General features: G+C 36.9%; 2 protein-coding genes across 2 annotated transcripts in view; one reads left to right on the top strand and one right to left on the bottom strand.

Moving 5' to 3' along the window:
* Nucleotides 1-15,110, top strand: part of LOC311072984 (uncharacterized protein) — a 1,552,487-nt gene that overhangs the window by 1,068,034 nt on the left and 469,343 nt on the right. The gene's annotated exons all lie outside the window — the stretch shown is intronic.
* The window catches only part of LOC311072985 (uncharacterized protein), a 74,519-nt gene that overhangs the window by 22,158 nt on the left and 37,251 nt on the right, over nucleotides 1-15,110 (bottom strand). The window lies entirely within an intron of this gene.

Here is a 15,110-nt window from a genome sequence, read left to right as displayed (position 1 = left end):
GTAATGTTAGAATGTAAAAAAAGTTATTTTATGGATTTAAAAATGATCCATTTTTGTTTGTCCTTCACAAATTAACGCAAAAAGAATGCCTATATTCTAGTACAAATGCACAGTGCTCATTTATCTGGACATTAAAACATTACATATCAGTTTGTGCCTTATATTGTGATCTCGCATAGCAGAATATTTTAATCCAGACACATGTGACGCATATATAACAAATACATGCATGCAGTTTAGACGGCTTTAATCGCCTTTTTGATTCTTACATGAGTTAATTGACGACAGAACTACGGCTGCAGCACGCCGCATTTGCGCGTGATGTGCGTACCGTAACGCAGGGCCGTGCACAGGGGGGTGGCCCGGTGGCTAGAGCCACTGCCCATCTGCCCTCATCAGCTGAGGTGCCCCTCTCGCCCCCCTCCCTAACCCTCCAGAAGATTCCCATAAAAACGTTATGTTATCGCTCCGCTAAAGATCCACTGATTCCGCTAATCCGCTCCGTGTTTTCCTGCTCGCTCCGCAGCGTCACTCGTAGACAAGCATGTGCCCGCTCTCCGACGACAGTTTCAGAATAGAATTTCGTCCCATTCACAGGTCGATTACAAATTACAATCCACATTACAGACAGTAGTCGATCCACAAAATTAGTATTTTGGTAATATGTTTTTGTATTTCTGTCGCAAAATGTTTTGCTCCTGGTCTTCAAATAGTGCTAACAAGTTACAACTCGTGCAACATCCATGTTCTTGGAAGAAAAGCAAATGTGTTTTGTGCCGTTAGCCACCTTGTAACCTACTATACTAAGGTACTATTCATTTAGATTAGAACACATTTAGATAATATATAGTATATTACCTTTTTATTATGTATATGTTAATATGGTCTCATTAAAATATTATAAATATGATGTATGTTATAGATAGATACTATATCAACTAAGGCAACTGATTATAATGGGAAATATATTTACAGGAGTTAAAGTGTGAAAAACTGTCTGCTAAATATTCTATACATAAGGATTTACCCTCTGGCTTTCTAGAACTTTGATTCAATTTTTGCCATGTTGAATAGGCTTTGTCTTTGCTCTTTCTCACTCTGTTCTTCTAATTTTGTGAAGGCATTGTTTTTTTGTCGACAAAATCTGCAAACAACAGAAAATGTTATTTATTTATTCGTGATTTATTTATTAGTGTTATTTATATTAGATTAGATCAGGTTAAATAATTTGATTGAACAAGAATTCTAATTTTCACTACTCCCAGTGTATGATTGCAGAGCAATGTTTGAAAATTTATGGAGCAACAGATTTTGTGTGAAAATAAATCAGAAAGGTGGTTTGTTTAAAAATCGTATTAATGTATGAGGTGGCAAGGAGGTACACACGGGGTAAAACCAGCATGGTAAGACACACAGTATTGATAAAAATACTTAAGCTAAATTAATATGCTTTTAATAATGTCTAAGTTGATACTTGTTCAAACCAATCACTTTAGTAAAGTTTATAACAATTTTGGAGTTATTTTGATGAATTAAATAATAAATGTTTGTTCAATAAATATAGGCTATCTGTCATAATTTTCATTTTAAAAATACAGAAACAAGATTCTTGAGATCTTTGTATTTAAATTGCTACGTAAGTCTAAAACATTAAAAAATATATATAAAATAGTAGATTAAATCAACTTTGATCAAGTCAATGATCAGCCAAATTTCCAAGTCCATCATCAAAAGCGTTTATGAAAAAAAGTGCTGAGCAGAATTTGTGCCATTGAGTGGTATAAAAGAGAATTAAGTCAAATGCGCATTTTACCCCGGTGTGACTTTATAACTGTTGTAACCTGTATATCATTTCAATTTATACTTTAAGTGTATAATATTAAATTAAATGTCTATACTACTTCCATAGGATGAGGCAGCTCAGAGAGTGAGAGCCCACTGAGCATCAGACAGTTAAACTGGCATTGACATTTAATTATTTAATTGGAAGAGTAATTATAACAACATAACTTGATTTTGCACTAAATCCTAATTGTAATCTTATTGCCCATATAAAATAGTTGTTTTTAATTTTCTGTATTAAGATGATATACTGCCTCATTCAAACTCCTTATAATGCCCCCTTTTTTGGTTTAAGCCACTGCCCCTCAAAATGTCTGTGCACGGCCCTGCCGTAACGGATGTCAGCCGTATGACAGAAAAGTTAGTTAGTTTTACTGACATTTGGCCTGACAACATCTCATCTAACCGAAGATAGCCAACTGAACAACGCGCTTTTCTCAGCATCTGACAGGCTTTCACACACATTAAAAATAAAAGTAGCATCAGAAAAAAAGAGAATTACGTTTGTTGTTGACTGCACACTATTCGACTTAACTCAAAATGGCCTTGCAACCCACCAGTTGAGAAAGATTGACTCTATATTTACTATGTGCATATCACTGTCTGATGTTCTGCTGAAGCCCATTCGGCACTCGCAGTCACATACCCGCACTCGTTTGGCTTGCGCCTGGCGCTGAGGTGAAGTTGTAGTGTGCGTCTGAAAAGTCTCATGTTTTTTTGTGGTCTTAAACAGACGGTTCAGCGTTTTAAAAAACGCAATTTTTGTCAATAAAAAAAAAGAGACAGAAACAGCGGTTGTGAGAGGGGTGGCCAAGCTTAGACCAAGTGGCCACGGCCACCCCACAAGCTCCGCCAGTGGATGCGAGCCGCAAGAAAGCCCTTGTCTGTTCTAGAAAGGATGCAGCAGAGATATTTAATGCTAATGTATGATGAGGCATAGGCTTACGCTGAATTTCATTCATTTACGATGAGATGCGCTCTCACAATGCAATGCAAGTGAACGTGGCATTTGCTTTTTATTTAAATAAATACATGCAATTGGTTGATGAAATATTTATTAAAATTGAGATACAATTTGTACAAAACGAAATTCGCTTTAAAGAAAGGTTTTCTACAAAGCAAAACTTAATGAAATGGTAAAAATCATGTCTGACGATTTACAAAACAAAACTTCATTAAAATAAATTATAGTTCGCCTCGATGGTTTTTACTTGTGTATTTATTCAATTTGTATTATTTCTTCCCCAATCTCATAAAATAAATTTGGGTCGCACATAAATTGACAGGGTCGGTCGGAAACCAAAAACTTTTTTAGGTCTTATTATTGCGGGCCAAGACATACCATGTCATACAATTGTTAATTTCTGAATTAGGCTTATTTTAAACCCCAATGTATGTTATCAGTTGAATTTATGGAAAATGGTGGTGTTGTTTTTTGTTGTAATAATTAAAAAGTATGCGAGTAGCGTTGGTTCATCGAAATAGCCACAAAGTCAAAATTCCACCAAACAATAGCAAATCTCCTTTTACTCAGCTCTGATTATTATAAACAACAACATGACAATAATAACACCTTATGGTCCCCCCCCCCCCCCCCCCCCCCCCCCCCCCCCCAGCAACTTTCTTGTTGCTGTTTTTCAAACAAAGGCTTTATGATTAATAATGGCATGGGCAATAGCCTATAAAACAATAGGGTTGTTTAAAAGTTCAAGTTTTAAAGTTGTAATATATCAATTGTTGGTCAAAATAGTTCTATGTTTTGCAGAAAAACATCAAACATCGCTCTATATTTATGTTTTACAATAATGCATTGAAAGTTGTAATAATTACATTATAAAAATGATGTGATTACTTACTTGTATTGGAGTTCGACATGCTCGAAATATTGTTTTCTGAGCTTCTGTCTCAGACTGAAGTCAATCCAAAGCGCTGTCCTGAATGTAGGTAAAACACACAGGGAGATGAGGGGTTATACTTTGATTCACTCTCACTCATGGGGCGATGAGGGATTATATTTATTCTCACACACACAGGAAGAGGAGGGGTTTGATTCACTCTCACACATGGGGAGATGAGGGGTTATATTTATCCAGTAGGGGGAGCTGGTGTCGTACAGCGACATGAAGTGACCCCTTCAAGGTCACATGGAAATTCGCATGTCGGGGTCAGTAAGTTCATTCCATCCGATTGAATTGTTGGTTATCCAGAGAATTTCTCGTCAAGAATGTACTTAAGGATGTACATATATATCAGGGTGTGATGCATCCCTGAGAACAATAACTTTGGATCTGAAATAAATTGTTTCAGAGATATGGCTTTTGGGAAAAAAGTGGTCTCGTGGCACAACTTGCCCCTGGTGAGGGGTAAGTTGTGCCTTTGGGGGAATACGTTGGGGTAAATTGTGCCAGTGATTTCTGAAGTAAAACAGAACATTTTAATGTTATGAACTGTAAATGCTATATGAAAGCAAGACAAATTCAATACAAAATTACTCATTTAAGGTTTTAAATAGATATTGTCACCCTATTCAACTGTTGGAATAAGTCATATTTTGTAGTTTTTGGGAAAACACAAAAAAACTTAAATATAACAATATATGATATTTGTGAATCATTGCAGGCAAAAAGGCTTTGGCAACAGATGCCTGTTGACATACATAGAACGCTGTCTGTCAATTATGTAACATATAAGAATTAAACAAATTGGCAGGTATAGGCCTAAGTCAAACACTGACGAGGCATGCCCATCTCCTCAGTTCTCTTAGAGTACAATGACAAATTAATAATATGTTGAAAATAATCATAAGTGGGGGTGAGTTGTGCCACTGGCACAACTTAACCCAGGCCCTTTGGCACAAATCACCCCAGACCCACAAGTTTGAAAAACTAGCATGATCCAGCAGTTAAGAGCTAACATCATGCTAACTCTATAGACTCATTGTGTAGCCTGCTAAAGCACTAAAACATGTGTGAAATGTTTTCAAACTTGTCTATAATTGTTTAGACACTACAATCAAAAAACCTTAATCATAGAAATTTTACTTTGAAAGGAAAAAAACTGTTTTTTTGAGCTAAAATGTGCTTTCCTCTCATGCCACGTGTTTCTCTTCTTTGGAGGATGAGTAAAATGGATGGTGACATGCCCCCACGGAAGAAAATTTTGAAAAATAACCCCTGAAAAATATTAGAATACAACTTATTAGGCCTATATATTTATAGAATAGCTAAGTAGGCCTAATCGATATACAAGACTGAACCACATAGATGTGAAATATAAAGGCTATCCCCAGATAGCAAACAGTCATTGAAACTATGTTAAATAAACATTCCGTTTTCAACATTGTCATTAAATCAACATCGAACTCTGATGTTGATTCTACATCATTTTGCACCCTGTTTAACATTGAAACATCGTTGAAATCCTGTCCATAGATCAACGGAATTTCAATGGTATTTCAATTATCAGGAATATTGAAACAATGTTGAAATTTCAACCGAACTAAGGATCAACGTGATTTCAATGGAATTTCAATCGTTTTTAAATGTTAATTTTAAATGTAATGCCATAAATTAAATAGCCTGCTTTATCTACAGCCAGGATGTTAAAAAGTAATGGAACATTTGAAATCTTGTATAAAACACTAAACACACCACACTATTTAAAAACAAATTCATTTTTATTAGCCTTTTTAATTATTTGTACAGTACTCTTTATTTACACTTCAATGTCCTCTGAATATTTTGTCGTCCAGTCCCTCCTGCCCGGTCTGGCGCATAGCGCAGCCACTTTTGCTGAGTGATGGCGGCTGTCCCCATCTGCTGAGCAAGAGCATCTAAAACAGAAAATAAAATCACAATGCAAGAAATTAGCATTTAAGTTAAACAGAACACATATTTGAACACTTGGAACAAATTCAGTAGGGCCTATGATTTTTCAATGATCGGATATTTGTTGCATGTTTCCCCTACATTCAAAGCACTTTTCAAAACTGCCCAATATGTTCATGGATGTATATGTATTCGAATTAAACGGAGGCAAAAAGGATTAGCTTGCAATGACATCTTTCATAAGGACAATTTATGAGGCCAAGTGACTCTAAAAAAATCATGTTTATTATTTTATTAGTTCAGAACTAATTGTTAACTCAACAAATTTAATATAAATAACTGGATACTTCTAACTAATTAAATAGTAAATGTATTGATTAATACAAATTCTGGTCGACTAAATTGCATCCCAAGCCCCCCTTGACGCCAGGCCTGGTTGTCAGGCGCTGTATAATAACAGTGCGTGCGCGCTTCCCCGCGCTCAGAAAAGGTGCATACAGAACAGAACGCCAATGAAATGTTTTCCTCAAAAGCAGATCTTGCAGAAGATCGTCAAAAATCGTGATATCGCATAAGCACTAGCCTATAAACGACTGTTATCATTTCTGAAAACAAACACAATGGAGTTACAAAATTGTATCGCACGCATATCGCAGCCCTGCTCGAGGATTATTAATATTTTGGATTTGTATTACGACGAGATGGTCTAATCGGCATTTCCAGTTACAACTCGAGACAGTTCTACATTGAATAAAGTAAAGGTAAGTCATGTCTTCTGGCCCGCCGCGGTCACTTCTGTGGGTAGCGCTAGGTGGAGCACTATGCTAGCGTTGTAACTGGAATGCCGATTAGACCATCTCGTCGTAATACAAATCAACAACTAGCGTCGTTCTCCGGCGGTCAGAAGAAATAGCGGTGCTGTGTTAATAGATTTCACGACACTATCAATGGGTACAGACATGTAGCCTACTTTGAGCTAGCTAAATCACAAAAATAGACTGGACTCGGAGGTTTTGCTAACTTTATAACCTAGAAGAGAACCACGAAGTAGCCTACTTTTGGCAGATTTTGACACATTGGTAAAACAAAAATCTATTTCAGTGACTGCAGCACTGCGTCGGTTAGGTACACTAATCATCATGTTAACGATCAGCCTAACAGTATTTGATTTGGTACAATTCATTCATATCGAACATTAAGCAAGCTTAACGTTACCTGTACTGACATTAATTGTGACCTGTGTCATGCTACAGACTTAGCAGATAGCAGTATCTATCTGAATAGACAGCACTAACGTTACCAGTGAATATCTGGCCACTTGCTAACGTTGTCTAAGTTACCCATTCTGTTAGGAGCTCGGGATCTGGCAGACAATCGCCATTAGCTAAAACAAGTTTATTATGGTACTGTTCCCGTTTCTGTGGTGGCAAAGACAGTCCATACCCTTACACACAATTCAATAGGATGGAATGAACTTACTGACCCCGACCTGTGACGTCAACCGTGAAGACCGTTACAGTCTATGGGTCTATAGTTTTCTGACCCCATGCTGCGCGCGCACCCAACCTAGGCGTTCAATGTTTATAAACATATGAAATAATCTTCTAAAGTTATTGTTGTTTAGCAATGATGCAGCATTTATTATTTATAAACGATTAGCTAGATAGAGCTAGGGTAGGTAGATATCAATTAATTTCAATGGATGGGATAATTTATTTCGAGAGACAAAAAGTTCTTGACGGTCAAGTTGATTAGCCTGGGAAAACCCAGACGGACTTCCGGCAAGAGTCTGGTGTCAACCAGACTACAGGTTGATGTTCTGTCTGGCTTAAACTTAGCTAACCACGTGTAGGTTTAGCTGCTGCTCCTAGTCTTCTCTACTCACGTTCAAAATTCATTTTCTTTTTAATTTTCTTTTGTTGCCTGTCTTTAGCTTGCATCAGATGGCCTCTTCAGTTTACTTCTTGCATTAAAACATAGGCTACTCCACATGGTTTCTGGGGCAACATTACAGTAGATATTGGAAATATGTGAACTTGTTTTTTTACAGTCTATGGTGTGAACACACACATATACATATATGCCTATTATAAATGTGTCTTATATGTAAATCTCTCTAAGAGTTGAACTGCACACTCACTCAAATATTTTGATTATTTCCAACGTCATACATGATAAAACCCACATTAAAAACTTTATGGTTTGAATGCAGATTCTGGTTTGAGTTTTTTCTTATGAATGAGATGATCTAATAATCTAATTTATATCTTAATATAAATTTATCTTAAAATATCTTAATGATCTGGACTAAAATGTAGGCTATGTGCACTTAATGTGGGTGCACGTTATCTGTCTTTACCAAATTAAAGGCCGGTTCTGCTCCTGACACCGCAGGGCCTCAGCCTGCTATGAGCTCGGGTCACTGTGCTTCAGGTGCTGGTAGAATTTCACAGCTCTTTTCTGGATAGTGATCAGCAGGGGGTATTGTCCTAATTCAGCTCTGCACGAGTTGTTTGGTGTCGCTCTGTTTACTTTTAGGATGCTTTTACAAATTTGGGTATGCAGAGTTTCGATTTCCTCTTTTTCCCATTTTGAGAAATCTTGGGTTTTGAGAGGTCCCCATATCTCGCTGCCATACAGAGCAATGGGTTCAATTATTGCTTTAGGATTTTTAGCCAGGTTTGAATTGGAATTTCATGTCGAATAGTGTTTTTAATCATGTAGAAGACTCTCATTGCTTTTGCTTTCAGTTCATTCACAGCCAGATTAAAGTTCCCTGTTGAACTCAGTTTTAGTCCCAGATATGTGTATTCGTGGGTGTGTTGGAGGACTTGGTTTCCTGCTCTGAAGACGTATTTATTTTCCCTACACCTGGATCTATTTTGAAAAATCATTATTTTTGTTTTAGCTAAGTTAATTTTGAGAGCCCACGTTCGACTGAATGTCTCTACGACGTCGAGGAGCTGTTGTAGTCCCTCTTTTGTTTCTGACAGAATGACTAAATCATCTGCAAAGAGGAGACATCTGACCTCTGAGTCCGTCAGGGTTAGGCCGGGGGCAGTGGAGCTATTTAAGGCTTTGGCTAATTCATTTATATAGATGTTAAATAGAGTGGGGCTCAGTGGGCAACCTTGTCTGACTCCTTGATGTTGGGAGAAAAATTCTGTTCGACTATTCCCTATTTTTACAGCACATGTATTGTTTTTGTACATGGTGTTTATCAAATCAAATGTTTTCCCTCCAATCCCATTTTCCAGTAGTTTTAGGAAGAGTCCTTCGTGCCAGATCAAATCGAAAGCCTTCTCAAAGTCAATAAAGCAAGCAAAGACTTTGGATTTATTCTGGTATACATGTTTATCGATGATGGTGTGGAGGGTGTAGATGTGGTCAGATGTTCTGTGTTTGGGCAGACAACCAATTTGACTTTTGTCCAGAATTTTGTGGGTTTTGAGAAAGTTCTGCAGTCTTATATTAATAATTGAACAGAATATTTTCTCCAGGTTGCTATTGACACATATGCCTCTGTAATTGTTTGGCTCATATTTGTCTCCTTGTTTAAAGATTGGTGTAATCAGGCCTTGGTTCCAGGTGTCGGGGAAATATCCTACGCTCAAAACAATGTTGAATAATTTGATTATTGCGGTTTTGAATTTGTCGTTGGTGTATTTGATCATTTCGTTTAATATTCCATCAATGCCACATGCCTTGTTGGGTTTTAAAGCATGCAGTCTCTCTGTAAGCTCATCTACAGTGATTGGGAAATCTAGGGGGTTCTGATTGTCTTTAATTTTTTCTTTCAGGATTTCTAATTTGGTTTTTAATTCATTTTGAGCAGGATTTGTTTCAGGTGTTTTGTACAGATTTTCAAAGTGTGTCCTCCATATGTCCCCGTTCTGAATGGCCAGTTCTTCCTGTTGTGGTCTATAGAGAGTGTTCCAGTTGTTCCAGAAGTTACTGGTATTTATTGACTCCTCCATTTCTTGAAATAATTGTTCTGTGTGTTTTTCCTTTTTTACTCTTAGAGTTTGTTTGTACAGTCTAAGAGCTTCATGATATTGATGGCGGAGTTCTTAATTGTCAGGATCTCTGTGTTTTTGATTTGAAAGATTTCGTACAGTTGTTCGGATATGTTTGCACTTGCTGTCAAACCACGTTTCGTTGGTGTTTTTTGGTTTCCTTTTTGATGATTTCTTTTTCAAATTGCACATGGATGCTGTTTGGTGGAATATGTTGGTAATGTCACTTAGTGCCAGATTTATGCCTAATTTATTTTGTGAATATGTGTTAGTTATAAATTTGTCTAATAATAATTTGATAGTTATTAATTCTCTCTCTCTCTCTCTCTCTCTCTCTCAACTTCTCCAGCCAAAGTCTCAAAAATGCTTTTTGTACTTCCATACTTTTTATTTGAGTTTTATCTGTTAACTTTGACCCTATAACCAATAATTGGAGGGTCTGCTCTGCCGGAAATATCGCGAAAAAAAATTGTGGCCATTTTAGTGTATGTACCCTATATTTTTTATCAGAAAAAATTGTTTTTTCCTCAAATCCTCAGTGGGTTGGGTAGGCTGTCAATAAATGCATTCCAGATACACAGAACAGGTGTGCTGACATATTTTTTCATTGGATGTTGTCACCACATGTATTCTGTGCATCTGGAATGCATTTATTGACAGCTTACCCAACCCACTGAGGATTTGAGGAAAATTTTAATTTTTCAAAATTTTCTAACAAAATGTTTTTTTGCACTATAAAAAAATGAAAGATTTTCAAAAAAAAAAACTATTTCTGCAATGTTTCCGGCAGAGCAGACCCTCCAATTATTTGTTTTTAGGGTCAAAGTTAACAGAACATACACAAATAAAAAGTATGGCAGACCATGTCAGGTTCAACCCATTTTATTGAGCTTTTGAGACTTTGGATCCCTGACTACAGAGACATACATGGAAATGTTTTTAAAGGTACGCTGTGTAGTTTAAGTATTTTATTGGCTAAAATCAATGTCTTTATTCATAAATATGTAATCATATTCATAAATATGACCTCTGCCAATGATCTTATCCTCGTAAGCGAATAATTTCTTATCTTTATTTACAACCCCAAATCAGAAAAAGTTGGGACACTGTACAAATTGTGAGTAAAAAAAGGAATGGAATAATTTACAAATCTCATAAACTTATATTTTATTCACAATAGAATATAGATAACATATCAAATGTTGAAAGTAAGACATTTTGAAATGTCATGCCAAATATTGGCTCATTTTGGATTTCATGAGAGCTACACATTCAAAAAAAGTTGGGACAGGTAGAAATAAGAGGCCGGAAAAGTTAAATGTACATATAAGGAACAGCTGGAGGACCAATCTGCAACTTATTAGGTCAATTGGAAACATGATTTGGTATAAAAAGAGCCTCTCAGAGTGGCAGTGTCTCTCAGAAGTCAAGATGGGCAGAGGATCACCAATTCCCCCAATGCTGCGGCGAAAAATAGTGGAGCAATATCAGAAAGGAGTTTCTCAGAGAAAGGAGGAGTTTCTCAGAGAAAAATTGCAAGGAGTTTGAAGTTATCATCATCTACAGTGCATAATATCATCCAAAGATTCAGAGAATCTGGAACAATCTCTGTGCGTAAGGGTCAAGGCCGGAAAACCATACTGGATGCCCGTGATCTTCTGCATCACATACTGGAATGCTACTCTAATGGAAATCACAACATGGGCTCAGGAATACTTCCAGAAAACATTGTTGGTGAACACAATCCACCGTGCCATTCGCCGTTGCCTGCTAAAAGGTCAAAAAAGAAGCCATATCTAAACAGGATCTAGAAGCGCAGGCGTTTTCTCTGGGCCAAGGCTCATTAAAAATGGACTGTGGCAAAGTGGGAAACTGTTCTGTGGTCAGACGAATCAAAATTTGAAGTTCTTTTTGGAAAACTGGGACGCCATGTCATCCGGACTAAAGAGGACAAGGACAACCCAAGTTGTTATCAGCGCTCAGTTCAGAAGCCTGCATCTCTGATGGTATGGGGTTGCATGAGTGTGTGTGGCATGAGCAGCTTACACATCTGGAAAGGCACCATCAATGCTGAAAGGTACATCCAAGTTCTAGAACAACATATGCTCCCATCCAGACGTCGTCTCTTTCAGGGAAGACCTTGCTTTTTCCAACATGACAATGCCAGACCACATACTGCATCAATTACAACATCATGGCTGCGTAGAAGGATCCGGGTACTGAAATGGCCAGCCTGTAGTCCAGATCTTTCACCCATAGAAAACATTTGGTGCATCATAAAGAGGAAGAAGACCTAAGACAGTTGAGCAACTAGAAGCCTGTATTAGACAAGAATGGATATTATAAAGACATTCCTATTCCTAAACTTGAGCAACTTGTCTCCTCAGTCCCCAGACGTTTGCAGACCGTTATAAAAAGAAGAGGGGATGCCACACATTGGTAAACATGGCCTTGTCCCAACTTTTTTGATATGTGTTGATGCCATGAAATTTAAAATCAACTTATTTTTCCCTTAAAATGATACATTTTCTCAGTTTAAACATTTGATATGTCATCTATGTTGTATTCTGAATAAAATATTGAAATTTGAAACTTCCACTTCATTGCATTCTGTTTTTATTCACAATTTGTACAGTGTCCCGACTTTTTCTGATTTGGGGTTGTATATTAAAAAATGTCCTGGCTCTTCCAAGCTTTATAATGGCAGTGAACGGCTGTTTCTGTTTTGAAGTCCATTTAAAGTGGACTACAATCATTACACACAGACTTCTGTATTAAAGCAATTTTATTATATTTTTGATATTTAAAATAGGAACAAAGAAGCAAATTACAAACAATAGGAAAAATACAATGGAAAATATATACAAATTAAATAAACTAAAGTTTTTCCAGGTACAATAGCATAGGTTTATTTAATATGTAGTAAGAAATAGGCCCTACTAGCGAAATTGAATAAAATGTAAAAAAAACAAAACACTATAGTCTTCACTGTGTGAATTAAATATAAATTGATTTATATTAAAAATAAAAAAGTGATTGTCAAAAGCAGTGTTTTTTTATATTAACCTTAATGAAACGTATGGCAACAGTTTAAGAGGCTGCTCCCTTTAAGGATAAATCCACAGATATAGTTACACATCTGATTTTCTCCCATTTGTTTTTCTCTCGTGTAGGACACACACTGTTTACATTTAATGCTCCTCAGTCCACACAATGTGCATTTTGACATAATTGTGTGTAGCTGTGAAAGAGAACTGAATTTGCGATCGCATGAATGTGAGGCGACATCTGTGCGCGTACTTCAGCTGTACTTTCAGCACGAGCACCACACTGAAATAACAGCATCTGATAGTTTGGCAGTTCATTTTCATCAAAGACTACATTCACAATCAATCCAAATCGGATTATTTGTGATTGGAATCTTATCTAAATTATTGTCTTTTTTATTGTCTAGAATACCTGCATTAGTGTCAATGGCCAAAAAAAACCCAGCCTGATCTCATGAAAATGCGTCTCTATTGCACGCATTGGGTCTCATTCATGAAACACGAGCAGAACGAATTTTTGTGTAAATCGTGTGTAAAGTGGTTCTGGCGTAAATTTTCGGATTCATTAAAATGTTCGTATTTCCCAAATGTTAGTTGGTACGAAAGAAATCTACACCTGCTCCCAGCCACGCGTAAATAGTACGTTTAACATCCGAACGTTTTGCTCATTAATAAACTGCATTTTAATTCAACGTAATCGGGTACATATTTACACAGCATTTTGAAAAAGTATTATATATAGTAATTACATACGGTTTTTCTTTTTACTTGTATTACGAGAGCCAGTAATAGCATCTGCAAACGGAACACAAGTCCACAAGTTTTTTTTATTTTTTTATATTCAAGCTGTTTTTTGTTTGTTTGTTTTTTTACAAGTCCGCAAGTTACAAGTGTTGCAGTCAAGCTTCATGTCGAACCATTTTCTTTTCACTTCTGGGACTGTTCGATTAAAAGATGAAACTCCATTAACTGCATCTGTAATATGCTGCCAAGCATTTTTACCTAAAGCATGTAGCCTATTACCTAAAAAAATCCTTTTTTTTTAGGACCTGATACGCCACTATGTACGCTTGAAAATAAAATGTGGCGTTTTGAATGAACTTCTGATAATAAAACTTCAATTTCTGCATCTGAGAAATTTCTCTTCTTCATTCGCTTTTTTTTTTTTTTTTCTTCCAAAATTATACATGTAATAATACAATAGCATTCGCTTTTGAGAAGACATGTTGAAATCCTTCGTTTCGTGTCATAATATGATGCCCATATATAGCTGTCAGTCGGTTTTAATTGGCGGGATTTATGGTAATTGAGAATGAGCGTGCACGCGCGTCCCATTTACGAGTGATTGGAATTCATTAACCCACACACACATTTCACTATCAAATCTGACGTTTACGAAGTATTTGTGAATCAGGAGAAGAATTTTCGGGAATGTCTCTTTACGCGCAAATCACTCACATATTTACTCGTATATTTACGAATGTTTCATGAATGAGACCCAATGTGTTTATCGTGCAATTTATATGCGAAAATTAGTTTTTACGCGCATATAATACGCAGTTTTCGCGTGCATTTGATACGCACTTTATTGCGTGTAATACACACGCACCCCACACGACTAATCCTACCCAATCCGTATCATATGCACGTACCCTAGCCCATAGATATCATATATAAATGCTAGATGTCTTGTGCGCGCGTTTGGTCAATGGAGGTGGACGTCCGCACGTGGCGGCCATCTTGCCACAGTGCGCTCGCTCACTCGTTTAATGGTGCATGTACTTTTAAATAACCATAACTTGCTCAATTTTCTACCGATTTTCAAACGGTTTGGTTTGTTATAAACGTCAGAGATGTAGTTATGACACCGCATACATACACTGCATACATATGAATAATTATAACATACATGTTCAAGCATTCGGAATTATAGCCACGTTAATAACGTTTGTAAGAAACCAAACCGTTTGTAAATCCATCAAGATTTCAGCGAGATAAGAGGATTTGTGTGCATGCTGATCACTCACTTTACATTAAGCCTGCCTGTGACAAGATGGCCGAACGGTGATGCCGGAAGTGACTGCGCCATAAGACATCTAGCGTTTATATATCTATGCCCTAGCCTACACCGCAGGGGCGATTCTAGGGTCAGAGCTTTAGGGGTGCTGAGCACTCAATGAGCCCCACTGCCACCACCCACCCTCTTTTCACACAAAAACAAAAAATATGTGTATTGAAAAATAACTTTATCATTTTAACATTGGTTCAACTAACTCCAAAATCCAGATTTTTTTCTTTTCTTTTTTTTTTGAGACCTTTTCAGACCTTAATTGTGAGAGTTCACACAGACAGTCCCCTGTAACAAACACAAAACCTTC

This window comes from Abramis brama, assembly GCF_963993115.1.
Source record: "Abramis brama genome assembly, chromosome: 22".
Classification (NCBI taxonomy): Eukaryota; Metazoa; Chordata; class Actinopteri; order Cypriniformes; family Leuciscidae; genus Abramis; species Abramis brama.
This window is presented reverse-complemented; position numbering and strand designations above follow the sequence as displayed.